The 15,491-nt window shown below is 33.1% G+C and overlaps 1 protein-coding gene and 1 pseudogene across 5 annotated transcripts in view; one reads left to right on the forward strand and one right to left on the reverse strand.

The window, feature by feature from the left end:
• The window catches only part of LOC140669543 (adhesion G protein-coupled receptor E2-like), a 68,848-nt gene that overhangs the window by 35,176 nt on the left and 18,181 nt on the right, over nucleotides 1–15,491 (reverse strand). The window lies entirely within an intron of this gene.
• LOC140669663 (zinc finger protein 862-like) lies at nucleotides 289–5,963 on the forward strand (annotated as a pseudogene).

Here is a 15,491-nt window from a genome sequence, read left to right on the forward strand (position 1 = left end):
GAGATTTAAAAGTGGTTATACGCTTGTTGATTACAAGACAAAAATAGTCGCCAAAAAACCGCTACGAATGAAGAAAACATCGCAAAAATTTGGAATCTTGTATTAAACGATCCAAGAGTAAACGTGCAAGAGCTTGTGAACATTCAGAAACATTGTGAATATATCAGAGAGTATACGAAAGATTTTACGCAAAGATTTGCATATAAAAAAGCTTTCGACGCGATGAGTGCCGTGTTTCCTAACGGCCGCTCAAAAAAGGATTCGGACGTTTCTCAGCAGTGATTGAACATGTTTAAACGTGATTCAACCGAGTTTCTGCAACGATTCATCACAACAGATAAAATATGGATTCACTACACGCCAGAGACTGAACAACAGTCCAACCAATTGATGGAAGCAAGTGAAAGTGCTCCAAAAAAAGCAAAAAACAGTTGTGTCAGCCGAAAAGATGATGGCGATTGTTTTTTGGGATTCGAACAGTGTCGTGCTTAGAAATAATCCAGAAGAAGGCAAAACTATCACTGAGGAATATTATGCGATATTATGGGAGCAACTAAATGATGCTATTAAGACTAAACGGCCTCATTTAACAAAGAAAAGAGTCCTTTTCCATCGCGACGATACACTTGCTACATGTCTTCAATTGCAGTTGCAAAGCTCCAGGAATTGCATTTTGAATTGCTACCACACCATGTTCACCAGATCTGAACCCCAGTGATTTCCATTTGTTTTACATGAAGAAATGACTCACTGGACAGGAATTCAAATCAAACACGGAAGTCATCACTGCGATGGACGCTTATTTTGAAGGAATCGAGACATCATACTATTCTCAAGGTATAAAACAATTAGAACACCGTTGATCGAGGTGCATTGCGTTGAAAGTAGACTATGTTGAAGAATAAAAACAAATTTTCTCAAAAATTATGTGTTTTTTTTTGTCAGACCGAGAACTTTACGAACTACCCTCGTAAGTGACATATAACGGGTAAGTAGTTGTTATGCACAATCGTTTTTTTTTTTATTATTCGCGTGAGATTCGAAAGTATAAACAGTGACGTGTATCTCACATGCAGTATTTGATAAACTGTGATCGAGAGAAGTACTACGAGACGTTAAACACTGTGATTTGCAATGATCATTATAATTAATGATTATTGACCTGTAAATAACTAATTTCCGTTATAAACAATATGTAATCGAATCGTGATGATGCCTATCGAAGCAAATATTTTGATTGATTCATAAAATAAGAATCGAAGCGATGAAATATTACTTATAAATTATATAGTTTTATTGTGATACACGATGTTAATCAATTCTTTAATTCTTACATTTTTTAATATAATCTCGTATCGCGCTATAATTTTATATAATTTTCTCACCAATCTTCTCTCTCAGATAAAAAATGCGAATAATATATAAATCGTAGGATCAAATAATGTAAGAACCTCAGAGAGACAAATCAAATTTATGCGCCAGAGCCGACGCGACGACCGAGCATAAGCACATCTACATACTGTGTTCCCTAAGCGTGGCGCCCAACTATTGGCTACGACCTATTGCGTTACAAGCACGTGGTATCCTTCCTTGCGGAAAAAAAGGGATCTCGAGAGACGAGCGACAGACAGAGTTTTGTACGGGCAGTGAAAATATACGGAGCCTAAGGCATAGAACTAAAGGAAAATTGTGCGTCCTAATTAATTTACTCCTGACTCTCCCGCGGGCTCCATCTAAATGCGCGGCGTCGGCCTTGCTGTTTAAATTAACTTTTAGAGACATTACAATAATTTTAATAATGTACAGCTAACGATTATTTTTTAATTTTTTTCGTCCTCCAAAGCCGGCCCCATGGTCGGAAAGAGAGGAGGGCTGGGGGGGGGGAATAATTTAAAAGCTGAATTGAATTTTTCGTCCTCGGAGTCCTTCGTTCGAGCATTGGGAGATGGACAATGGCTCAATGGCGATGTATGAAGAAAAGTCGACTTGCGAGAGAGACCGGTATTGTATCGGTTTTCTATCCACCATCTTCTCGCTCTTCAGCCCCCTCACGAGAGTGCGCGGTTCTATATCGTCGCTATATACTAGAAGAGAAAAAGCTAAAGAGAAAGAGAGAGAGAGAGAGAAACTGAGAAACTTCACCGAACTCTGGAAATACTACGAGAAACTATAAGTGGTTACGAGCTAGTTTTATAACAGGAATCTACACATTTGTTATGCACTGATTATAGAAAGTCCCTGCTCTTATGTGTCTCTTTATATAAATAGTATTATTTCTGACTCGTACAATTTAAAAATAATTCAATTTTTCTTTTATCTTTAAATTCAATATGCACTTAATGAAAAGAAAAAATATATATATGTGGGGTCTGAATTATTTTTAAATATAATATTGTTATTTCTGTATATGCATATGTGTATTCTGTATATGTGTATATATATATATATATATATATATATATGTACAGATATATATACAGGGTGTCCCAGAACAACCTTCCGTCCGTAAAATGACATATTTCTGACACAATTCTAAGACAATTTTTCCTTTACCAAAATTTGATTTGAAGTGTAGTTTTTGAGTTGAGGGCAAAAATAGTTAACAAATCACACGTCAAGTATAGAAGGCAGGCAGGAGCGGCGCGGCGCACCGCGAGCGCGGGCGCAGCTGACCGTCCGACGAGTGATTACCGCCGCATGAGTCACTAACTATTTTATCTTATAACATAAAATTATGCTTTAAATAAAATTTTGGTAAAAAAGAAAATGTCTTATAATTACGTCAGGAATAAGTGTTCCTTAAAATAACGTTTAATGATCAAAAGTTGTTCCGGATCGCCGACCGTCGGATGATGCAATCAGCTGATTGCTACACGCGATGTGTGTATGGCTGAGTGTGTGCGTAAAAAAAAGGGACAGAGTGAGTGAGAGAAAGAGAGAAATAACCATCTCCGCGACGGCGACGCTCATTCGATTGTCATCAACATTGTCGTCGACGACTTCAAACCGATCGATATATTGATTTTCCGGCTCAGCTGAGAGACACATCGCGTGTAGCAATCAGCTGATCGCAGCGTCCGACGTTATTTTAAGGAACACTTATTCCTGACGTAATTATAAGACATTTTCTTCTTTACCAAAATTTTATTTAAAACATAATTTTATGTTATAAGATAAAATAGTTACCGACTCATACGGCAGTAATCACTAGTCGGACGGTCAGCTGCGCCCGCGCTCGCGGTGCGCCACGCCGCTCCTGCCTGCCTTCTATACTCGACGCGTGATTTGCTAACTATTTTTGCTTATAACACAAAAACTACGCTTCAAATCAAATTTTGGTAAAGGAAAAATTGTCTTAGAATTGTGTCAGAAATACGTCATTTTACGGACGGAAGATTGTTCTGGGACACCCTGTATATCGCGGAAATAATTTTAACATATGAAAAGCGAAAACAATAATACCGAATTCGTTGTTTGTTCGGAATGAGTTGTGTATTAGCGACATAAACAAAACAGACTAAGTCGACTCGCTTTGTTGTGTAAGGTAAATAAAAGATAACTCCGATTGTCATGACGAGGACGACAGACGAAACTGTAACCGAAAAATTTGAGAACAATCTAGAAACTAAGGAAAAATAAATAAATACATCCGATTTGCCGCCGAGCGAGCAGTCCTCGCTCATCCTCGATACCGAACGCTTCTAAAAACATTGTATCTCGCATCAAATATACTCAATTTCATTACTTCACGCCTAGAGTCACAAAAGTTTCTTGACAACCGTTCACGTGTTCCTACATATACATATTGTGCGAGATAGCGTCGAAACGCTAAACGGAAGTGAGCAAGCAACAAAGTTTGGTGAAGTGCAACGTTTCCTTATTTTTATTATAAAGTCACAATGACTAAAAATTTACATAAAAGTCTGTCTTGGTCTTAATACCTTTTACTCGTTCAAAATCGCAGCGGCAAGGCGCGAGTATTCGAGAAAGCGAATTTAGCGGTCGCGATTCATCAATTTTCGGAGAATTTGAACGTGAATTTAAGCGCGTTTTTTTTTAAAGCACGAATTTTGATATCGCGATTCGCGAGCAACGAATCTCAAAGGAAAGCACGTCCTTCTGAGTTTTTTCACGATAAATTCTAAGCAGAAGAGTAACACACTATCAACAACGAGGCTCGAGATCAAGTACCGAGAAACAGTCGCGCAAGGGGGTTTTTATAGGCGCAAAGCTTCGAGAAGATTCTCGAATTTTCTCGGCGATTATTTTGTTGTTAAGTTTGATACTCAAAGTCATCTTTTGTTCAAATCGCTCGGCATTTGTTGTTGTCACCCCGTCGGGCGACCGTTTTAAGATAAGAGAGTTTAATTCTCGAGTTGAGTTGTCGGAATCTGATTGGTGAATTTTAGATTACGCCGGGCTTGCGTGTTTGCCGACGCGGCTGGAAACGCGCGGCAAGGCGGCGCAGTGTTGTGAGACGGGCCGGGTTTTTTCGCGCATGCGCGGCCATGTTGTCGGTTAGGTTAGCCGTTACAGGAACGTATCGAGTGTCTCTGCAGAGCGGTGTGTTATGTGTGTGGATATTTTGGCGGGCTGAACGTGCAACGGAGGAAAAGAGGTTGGATACCAATTGTTGGTAAGTGAATATTAATCTTTTAAAATGGATTACAATAATAATAGTAGTTGTAGTAGTAGTAGTATTGAAAAAGGAGTTGTTAAGAAACGTTAGAATTAGACATTTTCAACATTCTTGGCTAGACGAAAGTATTTTTAAAGGATGGTTAACTCCTCATCCTGAACAAAATAAAGCGCTTTGTACTGCATGCAATAAGCCCATCAGATGCTGTAAAACGGATTTAGTTAAACACTCACAGACGGCCAAACATATTAAAAATGTAAATTTATTCGATTTTAAAGCCACCGTTAGTAATAGTAATTTATCGCACAAAGAGAAAGTTAAACACGCCGAAATTAAATTATCTGCTTTTTTCGCGGAATACAATGTAGCTTTTTATGAGATCATTTAACGCCCTTATTAAAAGAGATTTGTATAGAGCCTAAAGTCGTGCAAGATCTTTCACTTGCTCGAAATAAGTGTGCAAATATTGTTAAAAATGTTATTGCAAAACGTGAAGTCGAGATAATTATTCAGTGTTTACAAACATGTAAATTTTCCATTTTAATCGATGAAAGTACAGATCGGATACTAAAATAATGTGTTTACTTGTAAAACATGTTTCGCCTTTAAATAAAAAAGTTACAACTCAGTTATTAGAATTGTTACCTTTAGACGCAACGGATTGTTCCACGATTAAAATTTTCGAAATATTTAGAAACTTTTTAGAAGAAAAAGAAATTCCGATTAAAAATATTGTTGGAATGGCGTGCAATAATGCATCCGTTATGATTGGATGCAAAAATTCTTTTATGTCTCGTCTTAAAAAAGAAATACCGGAATTAGTAACATTAAATTGCATTTGCCATTCATCCGCGATTATAGCCAGTAAAGCTTGTGAAAAATTACCAAATTTTTGCGAAAATTTAATTAGAGGAGTTGCCACTTATATTTCGGGCAGTGCGAAGAGATGTGCAGTTTTGGGCGAATTTCAAAATTTTTTTCATGTTCAAAGAAGTAAAATGTTAAAATTATCGGAAACGAGGTGGCTTTGTTTGCACAAATGCGTTATTAGACTTCTCGATAATTGGGAAGTTTTGAAAAGTTATTTTCTTTTAGCAATAGTAGAGGATAAATTAAAATCTGCTGAAACTATTTTAGAATATTTGAACGATGATTCGGTTAAAGCATATTTGCTATTTTTAAAATATTCTTTAAATTTTTTAAATAATTTTAATGCATTATTTCAGTCGCGTAACATATTAATACACAAATTATATCAGAACAGTCGGGAATTAATTTCAAAATTTTGTAAAATTTGACATTTTAAAAGATATTAACAATTTAGATGTAGATAATAAAAATAATATTCAAAATTTAGAAAATGTTTATGTTGGATCAGAATGTGAGAGTGTTTTGGAGACATTATCTTTGGAATGTGCTCAACAAATTAGATCGAAATGTTTGGATTTTTACATTACTGCAGTTCGAGAAATGCTTAAACGTTTGCCTTTTAAAGATACACTTTTTGAACAATTAACTTTTTTAGATCCTAAAATTGCTTTATATCATGAAGGTAGAGTAAAAATTAAAGATTTAACTTTTATCGCGAAACGATTATTGACAAATATTGACATAACTGATTTAGCTTTCGAATGGAGAATTTTGCCATCAAGTTTTAATGAAGAACAGAAAAAAGAATTAGCTTGCTTAGATATAGATGAAATGTGGCAAAATATTTTAAAATCTACAAATTTCGATGGGGAAAAGATGTTTCCAAATTTAGAATCATTAGTTAACGTAGTTCTTTGTTTTCCCCACTCAAATGCAAAGGCCGAACGAATATTTTCTATTGTAACAGATGTCAAAAATAAAAAAAGAAACCGATTAGCTAATGAGTCAATCTCTTCAATTTGTGTAGTTTAGTCTAGTTTTGAAGCAAAAAATACTAATTGTAATAAATTTTGAAATTGACTCGAGGCATCTTGAACTGCATAATGCACAAAATTTATACAGAGAAAAGACACATCTGATGATGTTTAATTATATTTTTGCTTTTTTATTTATAATTTAGCTTTTTTATTTATATTTTTTGCATAATATTTAATTAAATTTTCACACGTCTCTAGCCAATATTTATTAATGCATGCTACATACATGTGTATATTATATGTATATTAATTTTATTTATTTTTCAGATTTTATTTATTTTTTTAAAAGATGTGCAATATTTTTATTTTTAAATAATTTATTTTTATTTAATAAATTTAAGATATTTTATTTTATTGTTGATTATTAAAAATATATTTTATTTTATTGTTTAGTATAGTAGTTATTTTATTGTTTAGTATTATTTAGTTATCTACGTATAGAACATTAATTTTTATTAATTATAATATTAATATAAATTTTTTATTTTAATATTTATAAAATAATTTTATTTTTATTTTATTAATGTACTTTTGTTTATTTTTGTTGAATACTGGTAAGGTTTTTGGCAGTTTCCCTTACCCTTGCAACAAATGTTGGTATTCCATAATTTTTCTGCCAAATAAAATTTTTTATTTTGTTATATATTTTGTTTTAAGTTATTATAACATCCTTCCATCTCTTTCATAACACACACACACACACATACACACAGATATATCTTTTGTAATTTCAGGAAAAATAAATTGGCATTTATGTAATATGTATATAAAATTTATACAGATATATATATATATATATTTCCATAAAATAATTTAAAAAATTTAATTTTTCCTAAAATTACAAAACTTGCAAAATTATACATGAGGGCCAACATGGTACACCTTTTTATGTCTAAAGATACTTTACTGGTGGTACGTTCGCCGCGCATGCGCGAAAAAACCCGTCTCACAACACTGAGGCGGCGGCGCGGCGCGGCGCGGCGATTATGAATGACTTAAGGTTTTCTATGTTCGTTCGTGAACACATATATATTAAATAAAATATACATTTATTGTATGACATTTCTTTCTTGTATCAAAAAATTTTTTTTACCAATAAAGAAACATGCATTTTTTGCTTCTGCAAACAATTTGAATGCAATTGATAACATAATTTTGTGTGGATATATTTGTGTGGATAGTTTTTTTAATTTTATCTTGATATATTTAAATGACCGGTAACGGATATTCATTCTCTACCAATGTGTTTATACAAAAAAATCAGTTGAAATCTACACTAGAAGAATCTTTTAATTTATATGTTGACCTGGACCATTAGCACAAATTAACTTCAACCTTTCATGGCCGTCTGTGGCAGATATTCCAGAAGGAAATCCGCGACGTTCCGCCTATGAAGGAGAATCAAAGCGTCTAGTGACCGTTTTTTCGATTATCTTATGAGTCAATTCCCCTCTATTCTATATCCTCTTCTCGAAGACTCACTTATCATAGGTTCTGGAACCCGTGAACCTTACACGCGGTCCTGACAGAGAGCCATCCTAATACCATTGTTCCATGGTATATCACAGGCCAAGTTTTATAGTTTTATAATTATAAGTGCTAATTCAGAATATGAAAAAGATGATAACAATAGTAACTATAAACCCAGTTCAAATAGTGATATAACAAATCATAACATTGAAATAGAAAGTGATAAACAAAATAAAAGTGATGATAAGGGGTTCAAGGAGTTCAATTCCCTTACCAAAAAGGGACCACCAAACGATCGGCCTATTGATCTAGTAAAAGCGACCTTCGAGGTTGTTGACAGATCCTGGGTCTTACACAGTTCGTTCGAGTTGAAAGCGTTCGAGATCATAAGCGCGATTCAATAAGGGTAAGTAACGTCCTTCCACCGACTAATTCTTTCTTGAGTGTAGACGTAACACATTTACGAAATTTACTTTTATATTTTTTCATAAGTTCACAAAATTCTAGATAATTGAAAACATCAATTGCATTGCTTTCTTCGCATTTCTGCGGGAGATCGTACTTATGAATGCGTGCGTGCATGCGTGCGTGCCTGCGTGCGTGCGTGCGTGCGTGCGTGCGTGCGTGCGTGCGTGCGTGTGTGTGCGTGTGCGCGCGCGCGTGTGTGTGTGTATGATGTAAATTTAAAAAAAATTGAAATATTTAACTCAAATATACATACATACATAAAACACAGCATATGCTCACACATATGTATATAATTCAATATTTATATGTATATTCGTAATTTAAAGAACTTAATATATTTTTAAACAATTACTTTCCAAAAATTTTTTAAAAATCTATCCAGAAAATTATTATAAAAGAAAGTAATAAGATAAGTAATAGAAAGTAATAAGATTGTTTAATGCATATTTTAATTTTTTAAATAAATAGTTGCTACAATATATAAATATGTTATTGCTTAAATCTGTCTTTTTTACATAAATGATGATATAAAAAGTAGAAATTATAAACATTATAAAATTTATTTTATTTTTTATTATATGTGTATGTATCACGTTTAAATATCTAAGTTGTTATATTTAACGCATAATACGATCGTGCACTTTATAAATGTATATTTGTCTATATATATTTTTATAATTTGTTTATAAAATTTGCATAAAAAGCTCAGTTCCTTTAAGTGCAAAATTATTCTTTTTGTAGATAATTCCTTTTGTTATCGTAAGTAATAACATTATGCTGCAAAAAACAATCTGAAAGCACCGATCACGAGATCTTTATATGTTATATATATTTTTTTTTTAAAGAGACCAAAACTTTCTAAGTCTTAAATCTTTAATTTTAATAATAGTAAATTTTTACACTTTTGAACGAAAAGTAACAAATATTTTGGTTTTTGGCCATTCGCCGTTATTATTTGTTTTTGATATCTTTATTTGAAAGTTTCATTCTCTTCTTCTTTATTATCTAACATTATAAATTATAACTATTATAAAATTACAAATTTTTTGTACAATATAATTATTTTGCCAATTATTGCAAGCATTATTACTTGCATGCAGTTTAGACATTGAGTAAATGCACAATGCATTTCACATTATCGAGTTATAAAGTTTTTGATAAATATTACAATTTTTTATTGTATTTATTTGTGATTTAATAATTTCAAACACGCCATCCTGCTCGTCATGTCACACTTAACAAAATTAACATCACAAAATATACTGTATAAGGTAGGCAATGTTTTACAAAATGTTACATCGCTGCTAGCTTTCTTATGATCGCTGCTTTTTATTTTAAAAAATCAAATTCTAATTCAAGTGAGACTGTTGTCAATGAAAGTAAACGTAGTTAAATAAATTTTTCAACAGCTTGTGTTCAGTATAGAGTGTGTTAAATAGATACATGCGTTTGCAGAATAAAATCTTATTAAAAATAATGCTGGTTCTTATCATAGTAATTACATTAAGATTTACTTAATAACTAAATGTAAAGTGTATATAATTGTACGCATAATTTTAATAATATATTTGAAGCCGCCAAAGATACTTCCAATTGAAACATTCTCCGTCGTGAACTCATTCATTGTATGCAAACAAGAGAATAATTTTTGTTGCGGGTCATTTGAACATTGTTGTAATCATCCATACTGTCACTATGCATATTTGATTATCGTTTGCAGGATAAATCTGGACGACTCACGCAATAGTAAAGTAGAATCAGCTCAGAGTACATCAAACAAATGCTGATTCGGAAACAATCGTCCTCTGTCCATCACTTGGATCGTAAATTTTTAAATTTAGTCCATGTAAATATTAGCGTGACCAATGTTATCAAAAATTGTCTAGCAATGTAAAAGTTGACTATTTAAGTTGATTGCTGGATTCGTTGATCATATTTTACTTGGGTATTCCGTTGAATACAGTCGCAGAGATCTCGGCGAGACACAAAACGTCGAAAATGCTGCTCAAAAATATAGTCAGAGATTATTTCCAAATTAACACAAATTAACCATTCTGATGCTGAGGCAAAGACAGCAATAAAAATCTTCTATCTTGTGTCCACATTGGCAATGCAGTGATATACGGTGCAATGTAGTGGATTCCAGATTTGCAGGAAGAGTCTCGACGATGTAATTTGAAGATCAAATGGAAAATTGCTCATCAATCACTGTAATGATGCTGTCTGCTATGACAAGTAGAGGTTGTCCTTGGAGCCAATTATGTTTTTCAATAGCTACACGAGTCTACGTAAACTCGCATTACAACAGATTGTGCAGAGACGATCCTTAAAAGATGTGATTTACATAATTTTCTTTGCTAAATAAATAATCCGTGCATCTAAAAATATCCACTGGATCTGTTAATTATATAAGTCTTCCATATAGATGTTAAACTTAGTTTTCGCCAGTTTTTTATTACTTAAAAAATGCATTTATTTTAATAAGAAAAGTAATTAATACATCAGTCAAAATATTTTCCATCATTTCTATTACTTTTTACCGTCTTTCTGATAAAAGTTGGATTTTGCGAGGATAGAATGAGTTGTTTTTTGAAGCAAGCCATCCATCCACCCATTTTTGAACTTGTTCGTAATTGGAGAAGTGTGTATCGGCGAGCGCGTGTTGCAATGATCGGAAAAAGTAATCCGATGGAGCCAAGTCTGGAGAAAAGGCTGGGTGCGAAAGAACTTCCTATTCGAGTTCCAATAGTGTTTCTTTCACGGTTCTTGCAACATGTGGTCGTGCGTTATCATGCAAAAGAATTACTTTGCACCGATTATTGGCTACTGATGGCCTTTTTCACATCAATTCATTCGTTCAATTGGTACAATTATTGTTGATAGCCGTCAGCCATAACTGTTTCATTCAGTTGCAGTAGCTCATAATAAAGCACGCCTTCCTGGTCCTACCAGAGCAAAACTTTGTATGAATATTTCGTTTTGACGTTAATGTGAATGATTCATCCGGAGTCCACCCATGATTTTTTTCACTTGGGATTATCAAAATAAATCCACTTTTAATCATCAGGTACAATGCGCCACATAAAACTTTTTTTTTCTTAAATAGATGACCTTGAATTTATAACAAAGCATGGTCAATTATAAATGAGTAAACACATCTTGATCAAATTCGGATTATGTGCGCTATTAGCCTGGTGAAAAGAATAACAGCTTAGCTTCAAATACTGTAGTGATAATTTTTGATGCAATACCTTGGTCCATATAAGCAATAAGGATGAAAACAATTAGGCGTTTTGTTTGTATTTTTATTCTTAATCTCTTAGATATATTATGCTTGCATAATCTCACTCATCAATCAGGAAGCATCAGTAAGTTGTGGAGCTTCAGCCGACATCTTACAGTTCCAGTCTCAAACTATCGAAACACATTTTAGAAATAAAAATTTCTCTTCGATACAACTTTTCCAAGCTTTTTTGTCAGTTGTATCGAACGCTTGATCTCAGTAAATGCTTCAATACAATTGTTGCAACCAAGTTAATTAAATGAGACTCTTTGCACGGATCGCTACTGATATTAACCATCTTAGAGAATCAACCAATCATCTACGAAATTGAGTGCTTGATTATCAAAGCAACTCGGCTTGATTTTGAATGAGAAAATATCCTTGTATAGTTATCTAGTCATTAGATATTCAGCGTAGATTGGTTGGAATCCTTCCAGACATAAAGATCAAACTGCAGTCAATGTAACTGTTGTTGAATCATCTGAAGTGCCGGTAGTAAATCAGCAATGCACTTAGTAACATCACTGCTCCGCTTCTTTGCCAGCTGTCGCATCGAATAGTTAGCAATCGAAAACATAAGTTTGTAGGTTATATTTAACTAATATTTATGCATGTTCTTCTTGTTATTGTATCTTCACAATACTTGCTGCAAGTCGCGATTGTGTGGATGCATTACGATCTAATGATACACCTTCTCGGTGTTAGCCAATGATAATCATTAAGTACTTGTGGAACTATTATCGAAGAAGTTGTTGCATATTGCGTACCAGAAGTAAAAAGATTTTTATCGAGTAATTTACTCAATAAAGTAAGTCAAGACATACAATATTAAAAAAAGAAAACGATAGATAGAATATAATATAATTAGATATACTATATTAAACAAAAAAATTTAATGCAACAAAATTTGTTGTAATAAATTTCTTGTAATCATGTAATCAATTTTCATGTCATTCATTTTATTGTTTTGCAATATATGTAATAATTATATAATATATGTGTATATATAGTAGTGTTGTTTTATTACATTAAATTTTTTGTTTACTGTTAATTACTTTAATTGTCTTAATCTTTATTCATATATATTATATTTTCAAAAATTCTCTAGCTAAAAATATCTTGTAATTATATTTTGTAAATTATATATATATTTATATATATATATATATATATATATATATATATATATATTATGTATAAGAAATGTATATACATAAATGTTTTAAAGTAAAATACACAATCATATTATAGGCATTATTAGATTATATATAAATATAAATATATATATATATATAATCTAATATATAATATAATAAATAAATATAACATAGCATAATATTATAATAATATACTACTTATTCTCAATTGACGTATTTTCTTCATATCATTACTTTTATAGAAAAAAATCAGGTTTAAGCAATAACGTATACATTGAGGCAATGCTTGTTTGTATAACTATATACATTGTAGAGGTAGATTGCGAGAGAAATGCTGTATACTCACACCGTATGATCTAGCCGCTAATGACACAATAGTAAACCGATAGCTTTCTGTTATAAACAATGCTAGATACTCGCGCCGTATGATCTAGCCGCTATTTCTTCATATCATTACTTTTATAGAAAAAAATCAGGTTTAAGCAATAACGTATACATTGAGGCAATGCTTGTTTGTATAACTATATACATTGTAGAGGTAGATTGCGAGAGAAATGCTGTATACTCACACCGTATGATCTAGCCGCTAATGACACAATAGTAAACCGATAGCTTTCTGTTATAAACAATGCTAGATACTCGCGCCGTATGATCTAGCCGCTATCGCCTGCAATGTCCCAAGCGCGCACATAAAACTTATCTTCTAATAACAGTGCTCTGAGGAATGCAGTATGTTAAATAATGCGTTTTTAATCTTACATATATATAGGGGCGCGATATATATATATATATATATATATATATATATATATATACATATATAAAATTATACACTAAATTATAATAGTTGATAATTATATGTATGTATTGTGACGAGACGTTTTCTTTCGTCCGTCACAAGGGCCGAAAGGCCCGATCGGGAAGGGTTTTCGCGGGGCCTGCGTCCTCGAATTATAGAGAGAGCGCCCTGCGAAATTTACTTTTTACTTGCGCGCGTTATTTGCGAGTTTGGCGGCAGCAACTTCTAGTTAGACAGCTACACGGATCCGAGGAACCTGGTTATGACGGCGAGCGGAGGCGAAGGAATGCAGAGAAATCACGCCCGGTAAGGATCGTACATTTTAATTTTGATAATTCATAAATCGGCGGAAACATCAACTGCCGTTAAAGAGTTCACATCCGCAGGATCGGAACGAGGGCGAAGGACCTGAAAGAAACGGTCAAGGGGATGGCCACTCCCGACGTATTGAGCATCGGGGCCCCGACCATGGAACTGAAAGGTCTGACTCGACCATGGGGTCCGGGGAAGCCAAGGGCACCGGACCGAGCCGGCCGGTAACAGCCAACGAGCCGCACCGGGAAGTTGCCTCGCGGAGACCGAAGGATCAAAGATCGATAATCCGAATCAAACCGGCCGCGATAAGAAACGGCCGTGATTGGCCCTAAGGATCACGATAGCGCCACAGGTGGCCTAATTGCGTACGATGTCGCCGGCGTGTCTCCCGCAAGCCTCACGCTCGTCACCAGAGAAGCCAGATTCCAGAAATCAGAGGATGCGCAACATGCCAAATAGAGGGGATACACCGGTAGAAGGGATGATGCACACAAGCGCGAACCGCATACGTGTGTGCTCGGAGATTCGGTTAGCTTCGAATAATAGAAAAGAACAGATGTACTGTTTCTTTTCTACCAAGCCGACGATGAAAACGACGGCAATGCTGATCTATTGTGCTGTTCGCTTCTCGATTCTCCATACGCGCAACAGTTAATAGGGCGAAATGCTTTCTCAAGAATTATTTAAAAAATGATTAATAATGTAGAATATTAAAATTATAACTATAAATTATATCATTAAATTAAAATTAAATTAAATTAAATTTGATATTAATATTAATATTAATATTTTTAATAAATTATTCAACTGTTGAATTGATTAAATATTTAATTCTATAGATAAAAATTTAATAATTGAATAATTATAAATAATCTAATATTAAAAATATTAAATAATAATATTAATATTATATTTAATTTTATTTAATTTTAATTTAATAATTTAATTTATAAATAATTTTATAAAAGAGACTATAAATCTCGGAAAAGCATTTAACACTCACGCATATTAAAAACCAAGCAGCGTTGTACTAATAAAAAAATAATAATTGTAACAAATATTAGTAATAAGAAACTATATATTTATAGAAAATATAATATATATAATAGCGATTACATATTTAATTTAATTTTACTTTTTTATACACGTATATTTTTGTAACACAATACGACACACAAACATATACTCATCACACGTATCGTTTTGACAGTATTAAAATAATAAATGATGATGAGTTTCTACACCACCCGTGAGGTATCACCAATGGCGCATTTGGTTTTTTTTAAATGGACCTTCGCCTGGAGCTCTGTTATACCACATTATATTATATTGCATTATATTATGTTGCATACGAATGCCGTATAGACAAGATATGTATCTTTCACATACCTGTTTTTGCAAATGTGTTTTTTTAACTTGTAAAAAAACTTTAATTTTTAGTTAATCTCCCATT

The sequence above is a fragment of the Anoplolepis gracilipes genome, chromosome 9 (assembly GCF_047496725.1).
Source record: "Anoplolepis gracilipes chromosome 9, ASM4749672v1, whole genome shotgun sequence".
Taxonomy (NCBI): Eukaryota; Metazoa; Arthropoda; class Insecta; order Hymenoptera; family Formicidae; genus Anoplolepis; species Anoplolepis gracilipes.